At 46.4% G+C, this 10,787-nt stretch overlaps 1 protein-coding gene across 1 annotated transcript in view; it reads left to right on the top strand.

Annotated features, from left to right (window-relative positions):
• The first annotated feature begins 4,324 nt into the window (after positions 1-4,324).
• SLC2A9 (solute carrier family 2 member 9) overlaps positions 4,325-10,787 on the top strand; it is a 1,019,898-nt gene continuing 1,013,435 nt past the window's right edge. The window contains exon 1 of the mRNA XM_044296370.1: positions 4,325-4,619. The gene's annotated coding sequence lies outside the window, so the exon portion shown is untranslated. The remainder of the gene's footprint in view (positions 4,620-10,787) is intronic.

Here is a 10,787-nt window from a genome sequence, read left to right as displayed (position 1 = left end):
GACCGAACACAACTATCTACATCCCATTGTGATGCAAATCCGAAGCATTTCTGCACCAAAATCCACAGAATTCAGACCCCGTATGCGTAGCTGAACATTCATGCCACCTGCAAACGTTGCGGAATACGTGGGGTTTTTCTGTGGAAAATCCGCAGAGTAGTACAGCACCAGCAAAGTGTATGAAAACTTATGTAGACTTATGTAGATTTTTTCTATGTGAACATTGACCCGCCATGCGGATTTCCAAATCTGCAGCATCTCAATTATGTTTGCGGTTTTAGCGGATTTCACTCTTTTCCAATAAAGGGTGAGATTTGCGGCAAAACCGCATCTAAGGCCTCATGCACACGACCATAGCAGGTCCGTGCCCGTATTGCAGCCTGCAAACAGCAGGGCCGCAATATACAGTTGTGGCCAAAAGTTTTGAGAATGACACAAATATTAGTTTTCACAAAGTTTGCTGCTAAACTGCTTTTAGATCTTTGTTTCAGTTGTTTCTGTGATGTAGTGAAATATAATTACACGCACTTCATACGTTTCAAAGGCTTTTATCGACAATTACATGACGTTTATGCAAAGAGTCCGTATTTGCCGCGTTGGCCCTTCTTTTTCAGGACCTCTGCAATTCAACTGGGCATGCTCTCAATCAACTTCTGGGCCAATTCCTGACTGATAGCAACCCATTCTTTCATAATCACTTCTTGGAGTTTGTCAGAATTAGTGGGTTTTTGGTTGTCCACCCGCCTCTTGAGGATTGACCACAAGTTCTCAATGGGATTAAGATCTGGGGAGTTTCCAGGCCATGGACCCAAAATGTCAACGTTTTGGTCCCCGAGCCACTTAGTTATCACTTTTGCCTTATGGCACGGTGCTCCATCGTGCTGGAAAATGCATTGTTCTTCACCAAACTGTTGTTGGATTGTTGGAAGAAGTTGCTGTTGGAGGGTGTTTTGGTACCATTCTTTATTCATGGCTGTGTTTTGGGGCAAAATTGTGAGTGAGCCCACTCCCTTGGATGAGAAGCAACCCCACACATGAATGGTCTCAGGATGCTTTACTGTTGGCATGACACAGGACTGATGGTAGCGCTCACCTTTTCTTCTCCGGACAAGCCTTTTTCCTGAGGCCCCAAACAATCGGAAAGAGGCTTCATCGGAGAATATGACTTTGCCCCAGTCCTCAGCAGTCCATTCACCATATTTTCTGCAGAAGATCAATCTGTCCCTGATGTTTTTTTTGGAGAGAAGTGGCTTCTTTGCTGCCCTTCTTGACACCAGGCCATCTTCCAAAAGTCTTTGCCTCACTGTGCGTGCAGATGCGCTCACACCTGCCTGCTGCCATTCCTGAGCAAGCTCTGCATTGGTGGCACTCCGATCCCGCAGCTGAATCCTCTTTAGGAGACGATCCTGGCACTTGCTGGACTTTCTTGAACGCCCTGAAGCCTTCTTAACAAGAATTGAACCTCTTTCCTTGAAGTTCTTGATGATCCTATAAATTGTTGATTGAGGTGCAATCTTAGTAGCCACAATTTCCTTGCCTGTGAAGCCATTTTTATGCAACGCAATGATGGCTGCACGCGTTTCTTTGCAGGTCACCATGGTTAACATTGGAAGAACAATGATTTCAAGCATCACCCTCCTTTTAACAGGTCAAGTCTGCCATTTTAACCCAATCAGCCTGACATAATGATCTCCAGCCTTGTGCTCGTCAACATTCTCACCTGAGTTAACAAGACGATTACTGAAATGATCTCAGCAGGTCCTTTAATGACAGCAATGAAATGCAGTGGAAAGGTTTTTTGGGGATTAAGTTAATTTTCATGGCAAAGAAGGACTATGCAATTCATCTGATCACTCTTCATAACATTCTGGAGTATATGCAAATTGCTATTATAAAAACTTAAGCAGCAACTTTTCCAATTTCCAATATTTATGTAATTCTCAAAACTTTTGGCCACGGCTGTACAGTGCGCTCCGTATCATGACTGCTGGCCCACTAGGTCCTCAATCTGGAAGATATGGTGCGGAACTGAGGTACAGATTGGAATCCCACAGAAGTGCTACGCAGTGCTTCTGTGGGTTTTCTGTCCATGTCTCCGCACCGAAAAAAAGTAGGACGTGCGTTGCTTTTTTTTGCAGTGTTGACCTTCAGATGCGGATCGTGGACCCCATTCAAGTGAATGCACAGCAGAAACCGCTGTTAGAAATTGCTGATTTTGGTACGGATATGCTGCGAAAACGCACCCTGACACGTTGACCGGCACCCATATAAAGGTACCCTTAGAGTACGGCCACACGGTCAGGTTTCTGCATACAGTTTTGGAAGCTTAAACCAGGAGTGAATTCAAAAAAGTAGTTTCTGTCGTTTAGGGCTCATGTACACGACCGTATGTATTTTGCGGTCCACAAAAATGGATCCGCAAAAAAAACGGATGACGTCCGCGTGCATTTCGTATTTTGCAAAATGGAACAGCTGGCCCCTAATAGAACAGTCCTATTCTTGACCATAATAGGACATTGTCAAGAATAGGACATGCGGAACGAATATATGGAAACGGAATGCACACGGAGTAACTTCAGTTTTTTTTTATTGCGGACCCATTGAAATGAGTGGTTCCACATACGGTCTGCCGAAAAAACGGAACGGACACGGAAAGAAAATACGTTCATGTGCATGAGCCCTTACACTTTCTCTCATTCGATGATCGCCCCCTGATTTTTGGCTTTAGAAACTGCATCAGGAAACCTGACTGTGTGACCAAACCCTTAGGCCCCTTACACACGGGCAAGAATTCCGCGCGGGTGCAATGCGTGAGGTGAAAATAATAGCATTCTTAATACAGAATGCTTACTAAAATGTTGCTTGAGGGGTTAAAAAATTAAAAAAATTAACTCACCTCATCCTGTTTTTCACGCAGCCGGCATCATCTTTTTTCTTCTTCTTTCAGGACCTGCAAAAGGACCTTTGGTGACGTAATCGCGCTCACCACGTGCAGGTCCGGCTGCGTGAAAAACAGGATGAGGTGAGTTAATAATTTTTTTTTTTTAACCCCTCAAGCAACATTTTAGTAAGCATTCTGTATTAACAATGCTATTATTTTCCTTTATGACCATGTTATAAGGGAAAATAATACAGTGATTAGACTTTAATGGGGTTGCTCATCCCTATCATCTCCTAGCAACCATGCGTGAAAATTGCACCGCATCCGCACTTGCTTGCGGATGCTTGAGATTTTCATGCAGACCCATTCATTTCTATGGGGCCTGCGTTGCGTGAAAAACGCTGAATATAGAACATGCTGTGATTTTCACGCAACGCACAAGTGATGCGTGAAAATCACCGCTCATCTGCACATTGAAGTGAATTTGTCCGGATTCAGTGTGGGTGCAACGCGTTCACCTCACGCATTGCACCCGGCGGAATTCTCGCTCATGTGAAAGAGGCCTTAGAAATATAGGAATAAATTTACAACCAGGTGTTATGCCTTAGGGCTCATGCACGCAACTGTTGGATGTTTTGCGGTCTGCCCCTAATAGAACAGTCTATAACAGCCATCCAGACATACGGAAACGGAATGCACATTGAGTTATTTCAGCTTTTTTTTTTTGCTGCCCCATTGAAGTGAGTGGTTCTGCATACAGGCTGCAAACAAAAACAAAAAACGGACACTGAAACAAAAATACGTTTGAGTGCATGAGCCTTTATTCACACACTCAGTGATTTCCATCAGTGATTTTGAGCCAAAACCAGGTGCGGCTCTAAACACAGAACAGGTGGTGATCTTCCCCTTAGGCCTAATGCACACGACCGTGGTGTGTTTTGCGGTCCGTGCGCGCAATTTGCGGAACCGCACAGACAGCCTTCAATATAATTGCCTATTCTTGTCCGCAAAACGGACAAGAATAGGACATGTTGTATTTTTTTTTGCGGTGCCACGGAACAGAGCCACGGATGCGGACAGCACACGGAGTGCTGTACGCATCTTTTGCTGCCCCATTGAAGTGAATGGGTCCGCATCCGAGCCGTGTGCATGAGGCCCTATACCTTATGTCTGTGGAGGCTCCGATCCTGGTTTTGTCTCACAATCACTGATGGAAATCACTGACGTCTGAATAAGGGCTTATGCCTGCAAAAATGACGTATCCGATGCGGACCCCTTGTCTAGGCCGTAAAAGATGCAGACAGCACACTGTGTGCTATCTGCAACCGGGTGTCCGTTCTGCGGCCCCCACTAAAAAATAAAACATGTCCTATTCTTGTCCGTAAAAGTCACCACTGGAGGACGTGACACGGTGGAGGGATGCACTTCCATCCCCAACTGATAACACCCAGTTAATGTATTCATAAAGTTCTAAAAGGAATAACAGAGGAACAGTGTTTTATGAAAAAGATGGGAATAGTGATGTTATTTCTCATGCAGTGAGTAGTGTGGGTGGAGATGGGCAGGTTTTAGGGGGAGGCAATGTGTTTACCTTTCTCTCTGCCCACCTCGTTGGCGTCTTGCCCAGAACAGGTGCAAGTACAAGAGCCAGGACATCTGGAGCCCGCGAATAGCTGTGGCTGATAATCGCAATGTTTCTGCTTGAGTTTCTCTACATATTCACATCATAAAGTGTACGGTATGTTTCACAGTGAGAATAACTTTACATTTTCTTATAGTATAAATCTAGATAAAAAGCTGTCCTGATCTTCAGTTACATCCAGTATTATGGTCCAGAGCTGCATTCACAATTCTGCAGCCTCAGAGCTGTAATTTCACCCCAGTACTTCGCAGCCAGATATCGGATTCATATGCTCCACTGCATAAGGCCTCTTGCACACGAACATATTTTCATTCCGTTTCCGTTCCGGGGTTTTTTGCGGACCGTATACGGAACTATTCATTTCAATAAGTCCACAAAAAAAACTGAAGTTACTCCGTGTGCATTCCGTTTCCGTATTTCTGTATTCCGTTCTGCAAAAAAATAGAACATGTCCTATTATTGTCAACATTACAGACAAGGATAGTACTGTTCTATGAAGGGCCAGCTGTTCTGTTCCGCAATATACGGAATGCACATGCATGTCATCCGTATTTTTTACCGATCCGTTTTTTTTTGGACCGCAAAGAGGACTAATACTGTACATGTCTCCTATGCAAAAATATGTCCCCATTACTACAAACCAACCCTGTGCTGTCGGGTTTTGCAGTCATGTGTTACTCCTCTGTGTCTGACATCTCTTATCATGAACCTACAGACAGCACACGAAGGAATAGAAATCATGAGCGCAGGCTACACACAGGGCGTGTTGGTCGTCTCTAAGGCCTCTTTCACACGACAGTATGTCCATTTCAGTGTTTTGCGGTCCGTTTTTCACGGATCCGTTGTTCCGTTTTTTGCTTCCGTTGTGGTTCCGTTTCCGTTCCATTGTTCCGTATGGCAAATACAGTATACAGTAATTTCATTTAAAAAATTGGGCTGGGCATAACATTTTCAATAGATGGTTCCACAAAAAACCGAACGGATACAGAAGACATACGGATGCATTTCCGTATGCATTCCGTTCTTTTGCGGACCCATAGACTTTAATGGAGCCACGGAACGTGATTTGCGGCCATATATAGGACATGTTCTATCTTTCAACGGAACAGAAAAACGGAAATACGGAAACGGAATGCATACGGAACACATTCCGTTTTTTTTGCGGAACCATTGAAATGAATGGTTCCGTATACGGCCCGCAAAAAACGGCCCGCAAAACGGAAAAAAAAAACGGTCGTGTGAAAGAGGCCTAAGGCTGAGTACACCGAATGGTCGGATAGTTTTATTCTAGACTATTTATTTTCCAAAGGAATCAGCATCTTCACACCCAACTGGTACAATTTCCAGCAATTAAAGGAACTCTCCAGACAAAATGTATACACTGTGCTATGTCTAGTGCAGGGCCTGAGGAGGCGGAGCGTGACACAAAAAGTCAAGAAACAGAAAAAAGAGTATTCCTTTGTCACGCACCGGCCCCTTTGGACCTGCACTAGATATAAGAAAGTGCCCAGAGTGTTCCTTTAAGTTGTAAACTATTGGGGGAGAGTTATCATGACGGGCTTTCCCGTACACCACTCTTGATCCCCTGTGCCTCCGAGTGAGTAGGACGGCTAAGGCTACTTTCACACGGCCGAGAATTCCGCGCGAGTAAAATGCATGAGGTGAACGCATTGCACCCGCCCTGAATCCGGACCCATTCATTTCTATGGGGCTGTGCAGATGAGCTGTGATTTTCACGCATCACTTGTGCGATGTGTGAAAATCGCAGCAAGCTCTATATTGTGCGTTTTTCACATCAACGCAGGCCCCATAGAGGTGAATGGGGCTGCGTGAAAATCGCAAGAATCCGCAAGCAAGTGCGGATGCAGTACGATTTTCACGCACGGTTGCTAGGTGACGATCGGGATGGGGACCCGATCTTTATTATTTTCCCTTATAACATTGTTATAAGGGAAAATAATAGCATTTTTAATACAGAATGCTAAGTAAATTAGGGATGGAGGGGTTAAAAAATTTAAATAAATAATTAAACTCACCTCATCCACTTGTTTGCGCACCCCGGCTTCTCTTCTTTCTTCTTCTTTGAGGACCTGGGAGCAAAAGGACCTTTGGTGATGTCACTGCGCTCATCACATGGTCCATCACCATCCTTTTCCTCCCAGGTCCTCAAAGAAGAAGACAGAAGAGATGCCGGCTGCGCGAACAAGTGGATTAAGGTGAGTTCAATTATTTATTTTTATTCTTTTAACCCCTCCAGCCCTATTGTACTATGCATTCTGTATTAAGAATGCTATTATTTTCCCTTATAAGGCCTCATGCACACGACAGTATTTTTTGACGGTCCGCAAAAACGGGGTCCGTAGGTCCGTGATCCGTGACCGTTTTTTCGTCCGTGGGTCTTCCTTGATTTTTGGAGGATCCACGGACATGAAAAAAAAGTCATTTTGGTGTCCGCCTGGCCGTGCGGAGCCAAACGGATCCGTCCTGAATGACAATGCAAGTCAATGGGGACGGATCCGTTTGATGTTGACACAATATGGTGCCATTTCAAACGGATCCGTCCCCATTGACTTTCAGTGTAAAGTCTGGAGTCCCTTTTATACCATCGGATCGGAGTTTTCTCCAATCCGATGGTATATTTTAACTTGAAGCGTCCCCATCACCATGGGAACGCCTCTATGTTAGAATATACTGTCGGATATGAGTTACATCATGAAAACTCATTTCCGACAGTATATTCTAACACAGAGGCGTTCCCATGGTGATGGGGACGCTTCTAGTTAGAATATACTACAAACTGTGTACATGACTGCCCCCTGCTGCCTGGCAGCACCCGATCTCTTACAGGGGGCTGTGATCAGCACAATTAACTCCTCAGGTGCCGCACCTGAAGGGGTTAATTGTACTATCATATCCCCCTGTAAGAGATCAGGGCTGCCAGGCAGCAGGGGGCAGACCCCCCCCCTCCCCAGTTTGAATATCATTGGAGGCCAGTGCGGCCCCCCCCTCCCTCCCTCTATTGTAATAAATCGTTGGTGGCACAGTGTGCGCCCCCCATCAGACCCCTCCCTCCCTCTATTGTAATAAATCGTTGGTGGCACAGTGTGCACCCCCCATCGGCCCCCCTCCCTCCCTCTATTGTAATAAATCATTGGTGGCACAGTGTGCGCCCCCCATCGACCCCCCTCCCTCCCTCTATTGTAATAAATCGTTGGTGGCACAGTGTGCGCCCCCCATCGGGCCCCCCCTTCCTCCCTCTATTGTAATAAATCGTTGGTGGCACAGTGTGCGCCCCCCATCGGGCCCCCCCCTTCCTCCCTCTATTGTAATAAATCGTTGGTGGCACAGTGTGCACCCCCCATCGGCCCCCCTCCCTCTATAGCAGTAACAACATTGGTGGCCAGTGTGCGGCCTCCCATCTCCCCCCCCCCCCCCCGATCATTGGTGGCAGCGTAGTTCCGATCGGAGTCCCAGTTTAATCACTGGGGCTCCGATCGGTAACCATGGCAACCAGGAAGCTACTGCAGCCCTGGTTGCCATGGTTACTTAGCAATAGTACAATAGTAGAAGATTCATACTTACCTGCTGGCTGCTGCGATGTCTGTGACCGGCCGGGAGCTCCTCCTACTGGTAAGTGACAGTTCATTTAGCAATGCGCCGCACAGACCTGTCACTTACCAGTAGGTGGAGCTCCCGGCCGGACACAGACATCGCAGCAGCCAGCAGGTAACTATGAATCTTCTACTATTGTACTATTGCTAAGTAACCATGGCAACCAGGACTGCAGTAGCGTCCTGGTTGCCATGGTGACCGATCGGAGCCCCAGCGATTAAACTGGGACTCTGATCGGAACTCCGCTGCCACCAATGATCGGGGGGGATGAGAGGCCGCACACTGGCCACCAATGTTGGTAATGCTATATAGGGAGGGGGGGCCGATGGGGGGTGCACACTGTGCCACCAACGAATTATTACAATAGAGGGAGGAAGTGGGGGGGGGCGATGGGGGGCTCACACTGTGCCACCAACGATTTATTACAATAGAGGGAGGAAGGGGGGGGCGATGGGGGGCGCACACTGTGCCACCAACGATTTATTACAATAGAGGGAGGAAGGGGGGGGGCGCACACTGTGCCACCAACGATTTATTACAATAGAGGGAGGAAGGGGGGGGGGGCCGGGGGGCCGCACACTGGCCACCAAGCTATTATTACAATAGAGGGAGGGAGGGGGGGGCCGCACTGGCCACCAATTATATATTCAAACTGGGGAGGGGGGGGGGTCTGCCCCCTGCTGCCTGGCAGCCCTGATCTCTTACAGGGGGATATGATAGTACAATTAACCCCTTCAGGTGCCGCACCTTAAGGGGTTAATTGTGCTGATCACGGCCCCCTGTAAGAGATCGGGTGCTGCCAGGCAGCAGGGGGCAGTCTTGTACACAGTTTGTAGTGTATTCTAACTAGAAGCGTCCCCATCACCATGGGAACGCCTCTGTGTTAGAATATACTGTCGGATATGAGTTTTCACGAAGTGAAAACTTAGATCTGAAAAAGCTTTTATGCAGACGGATCTTCGGATCCGTCTGTATGAAAGCAACCTACGGCCACGGATCACGGACACGGATGCAAATCTTGTGTGCATCCGTGTTCTTTCACGGACCCATTGACTTGAATGGGTCCGTGAACCGTTGTCCGTCAAAAAAATAGGACAGCTCATATTTTTTTGACGGACAGGATACACGGATCACGGCCTTGGCTGCAAAACGGTGCATTTTCCGATTTTTCCACGGACCCATTGAAAGTCAATGGGTCCGCGAAAAAAAACTGAAAACGGCACAATGGCCACGGATGCACACAACGGTCGTGTGCATGAGGCCTAACCATGTTATAAGGGAAAATAATCAAATCTACACAACACCGATCCCAAGCCCGAACTTCTGTGAAGAAGTCCGGGTTCGGGCCTGGGTACCAAACATGCCGATTTTTCTCATGCTCGTGCAAAACGCATTAAAACGCTTTGCACTTGAGCGGAACAATTGCGCATTTTCCCGCAACGCACCCGCATCTTTTCCTGCAACGCCCTTGTGAACCCAGCCAAAGACTACTTTCACAACAGCATTTTTGCTGGATCCGCCATGAATCATCAAAAACGCTTCCGTCATGATAAGGCCTCTTGCACACAAACGTTTTTTTTCTTCCGTTTACGTTTCCAGTTTTTGCGTTCCGTATACGGACCGTATACTGAACCATTCATTTCAATGGATCCGCAAAAAAAACGGAAGGTACTCTGTATGCCTTCCGTTTCCGTATTTCCGTTTTTCCGTTCCATTCAAAGATAGAACATGTCCTATTATTGTCCGCATAATGGACAAGGATAGTACTGTTCTATCAGGGGCCAGCTGTTCTGTTCCGCAAAATATGGAATGCACACGGACGTCATCCATATTTTTTGCGGATCCGTTTTTTGCGGACCGCAAAATACTAAAAAAGCCATACGGTCGTCTGCAAGAGGCCTAATACAACCGTCTGCATCCGTTATGAACGGATCCAGTTGTATTATTTCTATAATAGCCAAGACGGATCTGTCTCTAAAACCACTGTTAGGCCTCATGCACACGACCCCTTTTCAGGTCCACATCCGAGCCGCACACAGTGTTCTGTCTGCATCTTTTATGGCCTAGACAAGGGGTCCGCATCTGATACGTCTTTTTTGCAGGCATAAGCCCTTATTCAGACGTCAGTGATTTCCATCAGTGATTGTCAGCAAAAACCAGGATCGGAGCCTCCACAGACATAAGGTATAGGGCCTCGTGCACACGGCTGTTGTTTTGGTCCGCATCCGAGCCGCCGTTTTGGCGGCTCGGATGCGAACCCATTCACTTCAATGGGGCCGCAAAAGATGTGGACAGCACATCCGTTGCACCGTTCCGTGGCCCCAAAAAATATATAGCATGTCCTATTCTTGATAATGAAGCAAAGGAAGGCAGCACTCCAGATGATAATGAAAAAGTGGACGATTTATTCACTCATCAGCAACGTTTCAGCTCTCTCTATGGAGCCTTTTTCCAGGTGATTAACATGTGCAAAATTACATTTATAAATAATGCAAGTGATTAACAAAATACAAATTGATACATCATATAATAAAGTGCAAATGCATAAATATTACAGCCATATTACAAGTATAGTCAGTATATCGTCGTGGTTCAATATAGCAGCAATATAAGTATAGTAATAAAAATTCCATAGTGTAATAAATATAATAT

The sequence above is a fragment of the Bufo gargarizans genome, chromosome 1 (assembly GCF_014858855.1).
Source record: "Bufo gargarizans isolate SCDJY-AF-19 chromosome 1, ASM1485885v1, whole genome shotgun sequence".
NCBI classification, from domain to species: Eukaryota; Metazoa; Chordata; class Amphibia; order Anura; family Bufonidae; genus Bufo; species Bufo gargarizans.
The sequence above is the reverse complement of the archived record's forward strand: the minus strand, read 5'-3'. Positions and strand labels throughout refer to the sequence as shown.